We start from the raw sequence: 12350 nt of genomic DNA, 5'->3' as shown, positions 1-12350 counted from the left end.
GCTCGGCTCCCGCGCCCGGGCTCCCCCCTCGGCCGGCGAGAAGCGACCGCGCGGCCCCCACCCCTTGCGAGCCCCCTGCTGGTGAGGACGGAGGTCAGATGATCCCTCAGCGCCGATCCGATTGGCTTCTCCGGAAAGAAGGGCCCGGCTGGTTGTTAGCGAACAAAGAAGCTCCCTCCCCTTCCCTAACCGTCGGACTTCCCCACCTGCCAGGCCCTCTCGCCTGTTCTCTCCTCCAGCCCCTGCTTGGTGGATTCACTGGCCGGGCGGCCGGCCTCGCGGGCCTGAGGCTCAAATCGCCGACCCTCCCCTGACGCACCCGCCCACCTGGATGGGGACCCGGGGACCCGCCCCCTCCTTCTGGCCGGTGGGAGCTTCCACGCGTGGTGTGGCTGTTATCAGGTGCAGCTCTGCTTTGTGTCCCAAGTTACAGATGGGTATGTAGAGGCAGAGGGCTTAGGGATGCATAAAGTCAGCCTCGTGACTTTGTGACTCAAAACTTTAGAAACAAACCAAAAAAAAGAAAAAAACCCCATCCACGTTCCGAAGACGACTGCCCGCCAGAGAGCAAGGCAGTTAGCCCTGATGCCAAGGTACTGCTTCTTTTCCTGTTTAAAACCCATCCCCCAGCTCCAAGGAGGAAGCCCACAGATTTCTGGGATGCCAGCTGTAGTCCCCACACCTCAAGCACTGCCCCCAGGGCAGGCGAAGGTCTGTATGTGGTGGTTTTAAAAAGAAATCAGGAAAAAAAGCTTTTCGTATGGCAGTTACCGTATCACTATAACCCAAGCAGGGTGTGCATTTTGACGGCAGAAGAGAATGATCTGATTTATATATAATGGGTTATATTACCTTTAAACTTGACAGCAGCAAGTTTAAAGCTCTCGGTTGAAAACATTTATAGCTTTGATTATAGGGTAGTAGACTGTCAATGCTGGAAGTGACTGGAGAACTGTTAGTCCTTTTTCAAATGGGAAACAGTGGCCCAGAGAGGGGAAGTAACTTGCTCAAATCACACAGCTAATATTATACAGAGATTTTAAGATCATCTAACTCCCATTCCACTATTATGTTCCTTTGTTAGATTCTAGAAATAATTTACATGAGATTTCCAAAGTAAAGGAAGTTGCTAAATGGAATGTTAACCCAAGCATGCTTTGTCTGAAATTGGCTAATGTTTAATTAATATCCCTCTTTACACACAACAGGCAGTTAAGACTCAAAACCATGTTTTGAATCACATTTGTTTTTACTACACAATGATCAAATCATGTAATTTTAGAGAAGGTGTAGATATATTACCCCAAAAGGTATGAGGCAAAAAGAGTTGACTGAGAATAAGTTGAGGCTCCTGCTTCAACCGGGTGCAGAGGCAAACGAGTTCATTCATCTTTCACATTGCACCCTAAGCAAATTACAGCTAAGCCCCAAGAAACCAGAAGAAATCAAACCCATTGCCGTCAAGTGAACTCCATAGCAACCCTATAGCAACTCCTAATTATTTGCGGGGAGGGAGTTAGTGAGATTACTTCATGACCATAAGCTTAAATCTAATCCCAATTCTCTGAATTGCTGCCTTTTCTCAATTAGCAGAACAATGACTTTAGTCAGATGCCCACACACTCATCTGAGACTTGAAACCATAAGTCCCAGAACAAACACCATATGCATCTGGACATTAACTTTAGGATGCATTCTTGTCCTCAACAGCAGTTGCAAAAATGTACAATGGTAAATATTTAATAAATCGATGTGTTTATGATCATAAGGAGTATGATACATTGATACACTTGCATGTATTCCTTATCAAATATAGATTCATCCGGTTGTATTCGGGAATTTCCGCCCCGAGTCAAGTGTACGATTCAGAAAATACTGTGAAGTGATCATTTGTCTTTTGGAGTTTCTTTCTCTAATAAATGTGACAAATCACCAAATCTAATTCTGGTGTGAAATAAAATGGCACAGTTACGAAAATGTGAGAAAGGGGCGGGGAGCTGTAGGAGGAATCTTGCCGTGTTCTCCTTGGCGTTTGTGAATGGTTACAATTCATGTTTTCTGGTTTATGCGTTTACATAACTCATTTATGTAACTTATTTATGTAAGACGCTGTGCTGCTGCTGTGGCCTGTGTGTGCTACACACCTTCCTCCCGAATCAGGAAGCCCGTCTGGGGCAAAGCAGTCACCCGCAGTACAACAGGTCAGTCTGTCCTTCAGCGTCACCCAGAGGGGATCTGCACTTGGATGCGGTTTCTTTTCAAATTCAGAGGAGAGAGAAATTGGTGTCTTTCTTCATTCGTTTCCTAAAATTTAGACTTTAGTCTCTGACTCACCAGGGAGAAGGGGAAATTCTGTGACGCAGCCCTTGGCCACAAGGAGTGTGATAGGACGAAGCTGTCTCCTCTTTCTCCTTCCAGTTTTGTTTGCTCGTGTCAGTCTTTGCTCACGAAACAGTGAAATCATGAGATTCGTATTTCATCTGAGTGTTTTTAGTGTTGTCTTCCAAAATGAGATCAGTTATGTAAGAGAGTATGAAGAAAAACGTAACTGTTTCCTAATTTGGAAAATGCTTATCACCGTTGTTCCCTGCTTATTCCTGTCTTACCCTAACCACCCCCCCACACACACACACCGTGAGAAGACTTTTCCCATTTTATAATAACATAACATAGTGCTTTTCTTGTACACAAGTTAGCTGAACATGAGTATTTGAACTTCCTTTTTTTTTTTTCTTTTTTTTTTTTGCTGGGGATGAATTTACCATTTGTTTCTTCACATCATATCATGAAAAAGGAGAGACTGAGTCTAAGCTACAAAGAGCCAAGCAAAATTACCTCCTCTTCCTCTGCTTCATTTTGGTCGGTCACATTCTACACAATGCAGTGAAAAGAGTCAACTCTCAAGTCTGATCAGTGCATACCAGTAGTATTTTTATATGTACAGATGAGAGGGGCATTAAGACCACCTCTTCACACCCCTCATCTTATATTCGAGAAAAGATCTGAGAAGCTGCTGGCTTGCTAGAAACCACACCAGAGAGGGAATCTGGATGTGGTGCTGACGTATTTATGCCTCTGTACCTGGGAAGAGATCACCTGGCTTCGCTGGGCTTCATTTGGCATTTGGGGGAACTGAAATGATCTCTCAGGCCCCTTCCGCCTCTGGAGCGGAGCCCTAGGGATTTGCTGGAACTCAGCGAGAAGAGGCAGAGTCTCGGAGCCTCAGGAACACAGCAGTGTGACACCTGATGAAAATGTAACAGCAGAAGGTGAGGGCTGAGGACAGAAGAGGGAATCAAGAAGCACACTTGTTTTTAGCGAGCTCTCAGCCCTGCTCAGAGGAGGGGAGATCAGACTCTGGAGCGGGAAGATTTTCAGTCATTGAACAGGGATCACTCACTCACACAGACACATCCCTCTTCATCCCTACTATAAATCCGTGAGAGGCTGGAGGTGAGGCTGTGGAGGGAGGGGCGGCTGGTTATATAATTTGGGCATTTGTGGGAAAGTTTATATAAGATCCTAAAAATACACAGTATATGATTGCTATAATGGTGTTCTAAGCAAAGGGCCCAAATGAGGATAACCTGACTAGGTTAAATAAAGGTGATGGTAAGTAGATGCCTGAACTTAATAGCTTGCAATGACTACTGTCTAGCCGAGTACAGCTCACTATTAAACTATTCTCTTATCCCCACAAGGAATACTGTGAAAATGCTGGAGGGATAATACCCTTACCAAGGGTCCCGTTCTTCATTCTTCTTTAACACTCTGAAGAATCTAGAAATACTCAATGCATATCCTCTATTCTGGAGAAAAAAAGACAGGCGATCTCCTTCTGAAAAATCAGCCAGTGAAAAAATCCTATGGATCACGACAGTCTGATTCTGTCGTCCATGGGGCTGCCCTGAATCAGGGTTTGACTCGACCGCAGCTAGTAACAACAAGAACATTCTATCTTCTATTTGATTGGTGGTCAAATTGATAAAATGAATGCAGTTGCAGGTATTAAGATGTTAAACAGAAATAGACAAAAGAATAAATCCCATACATTATTTTAACAAGTTCTAAGAACTGGAGTATAAAATCTCCCAGTGCTTTCTATCTTCTTGCCTTGTGTTTTCCCCTTTAGCCCCTAATGTCATCTGACATATCCTATATATATTATGTGTCTCCCTTTCTAGAATGTAAACTCTTCAAGAGCTCAAATTTCTGCCCAGCATCTTCTCCAATGGGTTTCTAGTACCTGGGGCATGGAGAAGATACTAGATAATCACTGTTGGATTAATACCACAAAAATTAAAGACATCACCTAGTATTCGTCATTCTTCTTAGTGACAAAAATCCATTCTCCATGAACATGTGGTTGTTGTCAGTCGCCATTGTGTTGACTCCAGCTCATGGTGACCTTATGTGCAACAGAACGGAATGCTGCTAGGTCCCGTTCATCCTCAAAATCACCAGCACGTTCGAGTCCACTGGTCCAGCGGCTGTGCCAGTCCATCCCACTGAGGGTCTCTCTTGCCCTCATTGGCTCTCTCCTTCACCAAACACAGTGTTCCCCTCCAGTGATTGGTCGTTCTCACTGATGTGTCCAAAGCAAGCAAATTTAACAATGCTGTCTAGTGATCCATAAGGTTGTCATTGGTTAATTCAGAAGTAGATCACCAGGCCTTTCTTCCTATTCTGTCTTAATCTGGAAGCTCCACTGAAACCTGTCCACCTCAGGTGACCCTGCTGGTATTTGAAATACCAGTGGCATAGCTTCCAGCATCATAGCAACACAGAAGCCGCCACAGAATGACAAACGGACGGGTGGTGGATTAACACACTGGTACAATTTCTTTTCTCCATTTCTCCCGTCTCTCACACTTAACATCTGGTCTGCCAGGAAATCCTTTTGGTTCTACCTTCAGAATATACCCAGCATCTAGCCTCTTCTCACCTCTCCCCTGCCACCGCCCTGTTCCAAACCACCAGCATCTACTGTTTGAATTACTGCCTCGGATTCCTGTGTGGCCTCTGCTTCTCACATTTCTCCCCTCTGTTCCATTATCAACTCAGCAACCAGAGCGATCATCTTAAAGCATGAACTGCCTTGCTCCCCAAAACACAGCATTTGCTTCCTGTGTCACTCAGGAGACAATCCACAGTCCTTACTGTGACCCAGAAGTCGTCACTTAAGTCTGTCTCCACCCTCCGCCCTCTCTGACCTCATCTCCCGTTGGTACCCCTGTTCCTCACTCCTCTCCAGGCTCACTGGCCTCTTCCCGGGTCACAGCTCACCGCCTTTGTGCTTCCTGTTCCCCAGCCCTACACACCCCTTCACCGCAGCCTCCGCTTCTTGACACCTTAACTTGCATAAGCCGTGAGCCTCAAACCTAAATCCGCAACTCCTGGCTCCCTCTGGAGCCTCCACCTAGGCCTAAACCACTCCGCGGGCCCCGTGTGACCTGCCGCCACCACACAGTTTTTGTCCTCTGGTCAGGGTCATTGTCCCTTTCCCCCCACCCCAAACATAGCAACACCGCACAGCTAACTGAGGGCAGCCCACCTCCCCCAGGACAGGAAAGAAGCCAAGAGCATGTGTAGACACAGCCTCCACAGGGCAGGGCTCGCCACTCCCACAGGGAGCCAGTGTTTTGGTTTTTTTAATTACTAAATAGAAGATACCACCTGAGGTGCCCAAATTGCCTTCATTTTCCACTGGAAAATTATCAAAATTATTGAAATTCCACTGCATTTGTTCAGAGATGACAATCTCTCTGAGCTGGAAGGGACTTGAGAAATGATCCATTACAACCCCTTCATCGCAGGTAGCCCCCACGGTCTGTTTGTCATACTGTGGTGGCTTGCGTGTTGCTATGATGCTGGAAGCTATGTCACTGTAGGTTTCATTCCTTTACAACTATTGGAATAAGAGCTTACTATGTGTCAGGAGCCCTGGTGGCACAATGTTTAAGCGCTCGGCTGCTAACCGAAAGGTTGACAATTCAAACCCGCTCGGCCGAAGAAATACCTGGCAATCTGCTCCTGTAAGATTAAACCCAAGAAACCACACCCGTTATTGTGGAGTCAATTGCGACTCCTAGTGACCCTATAGAACAGAATAGTAAAGCCCCACAGGGTTTCCAAGCAGCAGCTGGTAGATTCAAACTGCTGACATTTTGCTTAGCAGCTGAACCTGGAAAACCTTATGGGGTGGTTCTGCTCTGTCACACTGGGTCACTTGAGTTGAAAATTGACTTGATAGCACCTAACAACAAGAACAACAATATATGGCAGGCACTATTTCATGGGCTGTGTTCGTTGTATCTCTCAGTTTCCGTCTCAGTCATCTACTGCTGCTCCAACAGAGAGACCGCAAGGGGATGGTTTTAACAAAGAGAAATGTATTCTCTCACAGTCCAGTAGGCTACAAGTCCAAATTCAGGGCATCGGCTCCAGGAAAAGGCTCTCTCTCTCTGTTGGCTCTGGAGAAAGGTCCTTGTGATGCCTCAGTCTTTCCTTGGTCTGGGAGCATCTCAGCACAGAAACCTCAGGTCCAAAGGACGCGCTCTGCTCCCAGCACTGCTTTCTTGGTGCTGTGAGGTTCCCACCTGTCTCTGCTCGCTTCTCTCTTTTATATCTCAAAAGAGATTGCATTAAGACACTGATCTTGTCAACCTCATCAGCATAACCTCATCACAGTGATAGAATTTACAACACATGAGGAGATCACATATAATCTCATCATAGTGGTAGAGTTTACAACACATAAGGACATCACATCAGATAACACAATCATATAATACTAGAAATCATGACCTAGCCAAGTTGCTACACACATTTTTTGGGGGACACATTTCAATCCATGTCATTCCACCCTTTGGCCCACAAAAAATCACATCCTTGCAACATGCAAAACATATTCATCTCATCATATCACAGCAAAAGTCTTAACTCCAAGTCCAAAATCCAAAAATTCCTCTTCATCTGTGAAATCTAGAATACAAGTTACCTGCTTCCAAAGGTACAATGGCAGAACAGGCACAAGCTAGACATTTCCATTACAAATGGGAGAAACTGGAGGGAAAGAAGGGATAACAGGCACCAAGCAAGTCAGCAGAACACATTACATTAGCCCTCAAGGCTTTGAAAATAATCTGTTCTCTGAGACAACTTACACAGTAGCCCTGCCCTCCAGAATCTAGGTATTGGCCACAGTCTCCGGATTCTGAGTGGAGGCCCCTCAGCCCTGGGCTTCAGCTCCGCCTTCCAGGCTCACTGGGACAGCAACTCTGCTCTCTCAGCTTCAGGCGCACAATTCTCCTACTCCATCGGAGTGACAACTCCACCCTTAGAAACACCAAAGGTCTCGGCCATAACTTTTGAGACTGAGGCAGCTCTGCTTCCTGTGTTCCTTGTCTCTTCAGCTTCTGCTTCCTGTGGGCTCTCGGCCTTCAGGCCTCACGCCCACATCTGCCCTACTGGGACAAGTGTTCTAAAGCTCAGTAGCTCCACCGATTAAGTGCCCAAAGTCACCCCACTCCACCAGGAAGCCTCCCGCGCATAGGCACTCAGCTCTCTTGCTCCGTGGGTCAGCTCCAGCACCATCTCGGGCTGGTCTCCCGGTTCTGCTGCTGCTGGTTGTCTGCCACTGCCGCACCTCTATCCATTCACAGTTTCAAAACCACTTCCACATTTTATGTATTTGTCAGAGCAGCACCCCACTCCCGGTACCAAATTCTGTCTCAGGCTGGGTTCTCTAGAGAAGCAAAACCAGTAAAGTGTATAAATATATATATAGAGAGAGATTATATCAATGAAACAGCTCATGTGATTGTAGAGGTTAGAATGTCCCAAGTCTGTGGATCAGGGTAGAGGCCTCTCCCAAGTCACACAGCTGCAGAAGCTGGCAGCCCAAGATCGGAAGGTCAGAGAGCAGGGATCCCACTCACAGGCTGTGCAGATTGAAGAATCCCAGGTTCGGCAGATAAGCTGACAGCTCAAGTCCGAAGATTGGGAGATGAGACGACAGGAAGCAGCTGCAGGATCCAGAGCGAGCAAAAAGCCAGAACGTCTGCTTATATTACAGATTCGGGCCACACCCCCAAGGAGACTCCCTTTCATCTGATTGGCTACTCACAGTATATTCAATCATGGGGGTGATTACATTAAAACACGGAGAATCATGGCCCAGCCAAGATGACACGCAATCTTAACCATCACAATTTCTTTAAGATCTGATTTTTATAATGGTACACAGAGAACTGGAGAAAACATCGACATCGTCAGTGATTTTATTCTACTTGGATCAAAAGTCAACGTCCATGGAAGCGGCATCCAGAAATCAAATAATGTATTGCATTGGACAAATCTGCTGCAAAAGATCTCTTTCAAGTTTTAGAAAGCACAGATGTCACTTTGATAACTAAGGTGTTTTCGACCCAAGTCATGGTCTTTTCATGCATGGTTACCTCATATGCATGTGAAAGCTGGACAATGAGAAAGGAAGAGAGAAGAAGAATTGATGTGTTTAAACGGCCTAGTATATTAAGTATACTCTGGACTGCCAAAAGAATGAACAAACCAGTCTTTGGAAGAAATACAACCAGAATGAATGCTCCTTACAAGAGAGGATAATGAGGCGTCAGCTGGCTTACTTTGTACATGTCATCAGGAGAGACCAATTTCTAGAAAAGGACATCCTGTCTGGTAAAGTAGAGGGCCAATAAGAACAAGGGGAGCTCTCCACGAGATGGATTGACAACAATAGCCACAACAGTTGACTCAAACATACCAACGATCATGAGAAGGGCCCAGGACTGGGCAACATTTCCCTCTATTATACATAAGGTCACCATGGGTTGGAGCTGACTCAACAGCAACAAACAATACCACATACAGATCTAGGGCATTCTTTTCAGCTGCTGCCCAGTATGCCGTTGTATGCGTGAATGCCATATAATTGTTCCTTCTAAAGGAGAGGGGATGGGCTGCAGAGGAGAAGACAATGGCCCTCTTTATCCTTGTCTTTCTGATAATTACCTTTGCAAAGTACAGGAAGTCACTAATTTTCCAAGGCTTTAGAATGTTGTCAAAAATATAAATAAATACACCACAAAATATGGAAGAAAAGACAATGGTTTTTCAACAACAGGGGTGGGGATGGTGGGGTGGTTGTGCTATAGTGACTACATAGTATCTAAGGAAACTACAAATATTTCTGTACCTAAACTGGAAACAGATAAACCTATCTTGTTCCCTCTTAACTTGTGAGCATGTCCCCAGTAACATATTGCAAGACTGGAAGTAGATTTTAGGAATAGAAAGTCACACATATTTCAGGAAAAGAAATAAAGTATCTTATTGCCTTATGATCCCAAGTAATTGCTCCTTTCTCACATTATTGTCTTGTCCCGTCCGTGTGCACTATGCAAAAAAAGAAAAACCAAACCTGTTGCCGACGAGTCGATTCCGACTCATAGCGACCCTAGAGGACAGGGTAGAACTGCCCCGTAGGGTTTCCAAGGAGCGCCTGGTGGATTCGAACAGCTGACTTTTTAGTTAGCAGCCGTAGCTCTGCTACAGTAGGTAGAGGTTTAAAAAAAGAAAGTTTTTCAGCAAATCATAGTCAAATTTGCAAAATTCATTTGCTCTGATTTTACATCAAGAGAATGAGAGGTTCATAATGCTGACATGTTTTACCCATTTAAATGGAATCCTTATTAAAACAAAATAAAAGTTTATATGTTAAGTAAAATACATTTTTGGGTCATTTTAGAAAGAACACTAGAGGTCAAGTATTTTCTCGCTAATGACAGGCAGGGAAAGCGATCTATTTGGATATTTTCTTTTTATTACGGCCTGGCCTTGTAGGAGGCTGACGGTAAATATACGAACGGTGAGCTAGTTATGGAGTCCCTGGGTGGCACAAACAGTTAAGCGCTCCACTACTGACTGAAATGTTGGCTGTTTAACCCCTCAGAAGAAAGGCCTGGCAATCTGCTTCTGAAAACTCAGCTATTGCAAACCCTATGGAGCACAGTTCTATTCTGCACGCAGGGGTTTCCATGGGTCGGGATCGGTTTGAAGCAAGTGGTGGTAAAGCTAGTTACACAGTGCCTGTCCGCAAGGTCACGGGTTCTCCTGGCCAATAGCAAGATTAGGAACCAGTCAATACTGGGTGAGGCAGCCTTCAGTTCTCAGGAAGCGAACTGGGCAAACACAAGATACAAGGCCTCCCACAGATTTGTTTATGGATGGATTAGGAGTGGATAACCAAAAACCAAACCAAACTTGTTGTCGTTGAGTTGATTCTGACTCACAGTGACCCTACAGAACAGGGAAGAACTGCCCCATAGCGTTTCCAAGGAGTGGCTGGTGGATTCAAACTGCTGACCTTTTGTTAGCAACCTGAGCTCTTAACCACTGCGCCAACAGGCTCCTAGAAGTGGATAACACCTATGATGCTTAACAAAAACTAAGGGCTAAGCTCTGGAGGGTCAGGCAGGACAGCAGGGATCCTGGTGTTAGGAGCAGGATTCCTAAGGAAAGGAATGAGTGAGAGAGAGGAAGGGCCCAGAGGCAATGACCATCAAGTCACTGCACGTGTCAGTGAGGGCCCCTTCAGGATTTCTACCCAAGGACGATTTCTACACTGTAGCGTCAGGTGGCAAGGCAAGAGAGGGCTACGCAGGCTCAGTAAAGGTTATGTTTTGTAAAGGATGACCTGGGAGGCGAGGCCAGCAAGTATCGGGGAAAAGGGCTTTGATCTCCAAGCAGGCAGGCTCTGCTCCTGTTTGTAACAATGCTTTAGTGCCTCCCGAGCGCTCCCCTGAAGCGCACTGTAAAGATTTGTTTGCACACCATCAAATGTAACTGAATATTCCATTATCAAAGTATGCACAAACAAACAAAACCAAAACACTAGAACAAACAACCCTATTGCTGTCAAGTTGATTGACTCATGACGACCCCATGGGTGCAGAGTAGAACTGCCCCTTAGGGTTTTCAAGACTGTCACCTTTTGGAAGCGGATCACCAGGCCTGTCTTCTGAGGCAACTCTGGATGAGTTTGAACCACCAACCTTTAGGTTACTAGATGAGCACTTAACAGTTTTCACCACCCACGGGCACTTATTATCAAAGTTATTGTTACTGTGTGCCTTTTAGTCAATTCTGACTTACAGCAACCCTATAGGACAGAGTAGAACTACCCCCATAGGTTGTCTTAGGCTCTAATCTTTATGGGAGTAGATTGTCAGGTCTTTTCTCCATTGGAACAGTTGGTGGGTTCAAACGGCTGACGTTTCAGTTAGCAGCTGAGCTGTTTAACCACTGAGCAACCAGGACTCCTTATTATTATCAAAATAAACCAAAAAAACCAAACCTGTTGCCTTGGAGTTGATTCCAACTCATAGTGACCCTGAAGAACAAAGTAGAACTGCCCCATAGGGTTTCTAAGTCTGTAAATCTTTACAGAAGTAGACAGCCACATCTTTCTCCCGGGGAGCAGCTGGTGGGTTTGAAATGCCAACCTCTTGGTTAGTAGCCAAGCACTTAACCACTGTGCCACCAAGGCTCAGTTATTATCAAAGTAAAAAAAAAAGAGTCAATTCTGACTCATAGCAACCCTATACAACAGAGTAGAATTGCCTCATAGGGTTTCCAAGGTGTGGCTGGTGGATTGAACTGGCAACCTTTTGGATATTAGCCGAACTCTTAACAACTGCACCACCAGGGCTCCACTATCAAAGTAGATACCCTTTATTAGCTACTACCTGCCACATGGCGTCACTGGGTGGTATAAATGGTAGCACGCTCCATTCCTAACCAAAAGGTTGGAGGTTTGAGTTCACCCAGAGACGTCTTGGAAGATAAGACTGGTGATCTACTTCTGAAAAATCAGCCATTGAAAACCCTATGGAGCACAGTTCTACTCTGACACACATGGGCTCACCATGAGTCGGAATTGACTCAACGGCAGCATTTTACTGGTTTATGCATCACACTTTTAGGTACATTCTCTCCTCTAAACCACTTAACAACTTTTTGAGATAAGTCCTAGTGTCCAGATCTTACAAACAAGGAAACTGAGGCTTAGGTGCACTAAGTAGTTAGTTCCAAGTTACACAGTTACTGAGAAGTAAAGCCTGGATTCAAACCCAAGCCAGTGTTCTTTTTTTTCTTTTTCTTTTTTTTTTATTGTATTTCAGGTGAAGGCTTACAGAACAAATAGTTTCGCATGAAACAGAAGTACACATGTTGTTTTATAACATTGGTTAACAACCCCACAACATATCAACCCTCTAACTTCTCAACCTCTTTTTTTTTCGTGAAAATACACATAGCCAAAGATACACCAC

The sequence above is a fragment of the Trichechus manatus genome, unplaced genomic scaffold, assembly GCF_000243295.1.
Source record: "Trichechus manatus latirostris isolate Lorelei unplaced genomic scaffold, TriManLat1.0 scaffold00099, whole genome shotgun sequence".
Classification (NCBI taxonomy): domain Eukaryota; kingdom Metazoa; phylum Chordata; class Mammalia; order Sirenia; family Trichechidae; genus Trichechus; species Trichechus manatus.
Note: the sequence above shows the minus strand (reverse complement) of the source record.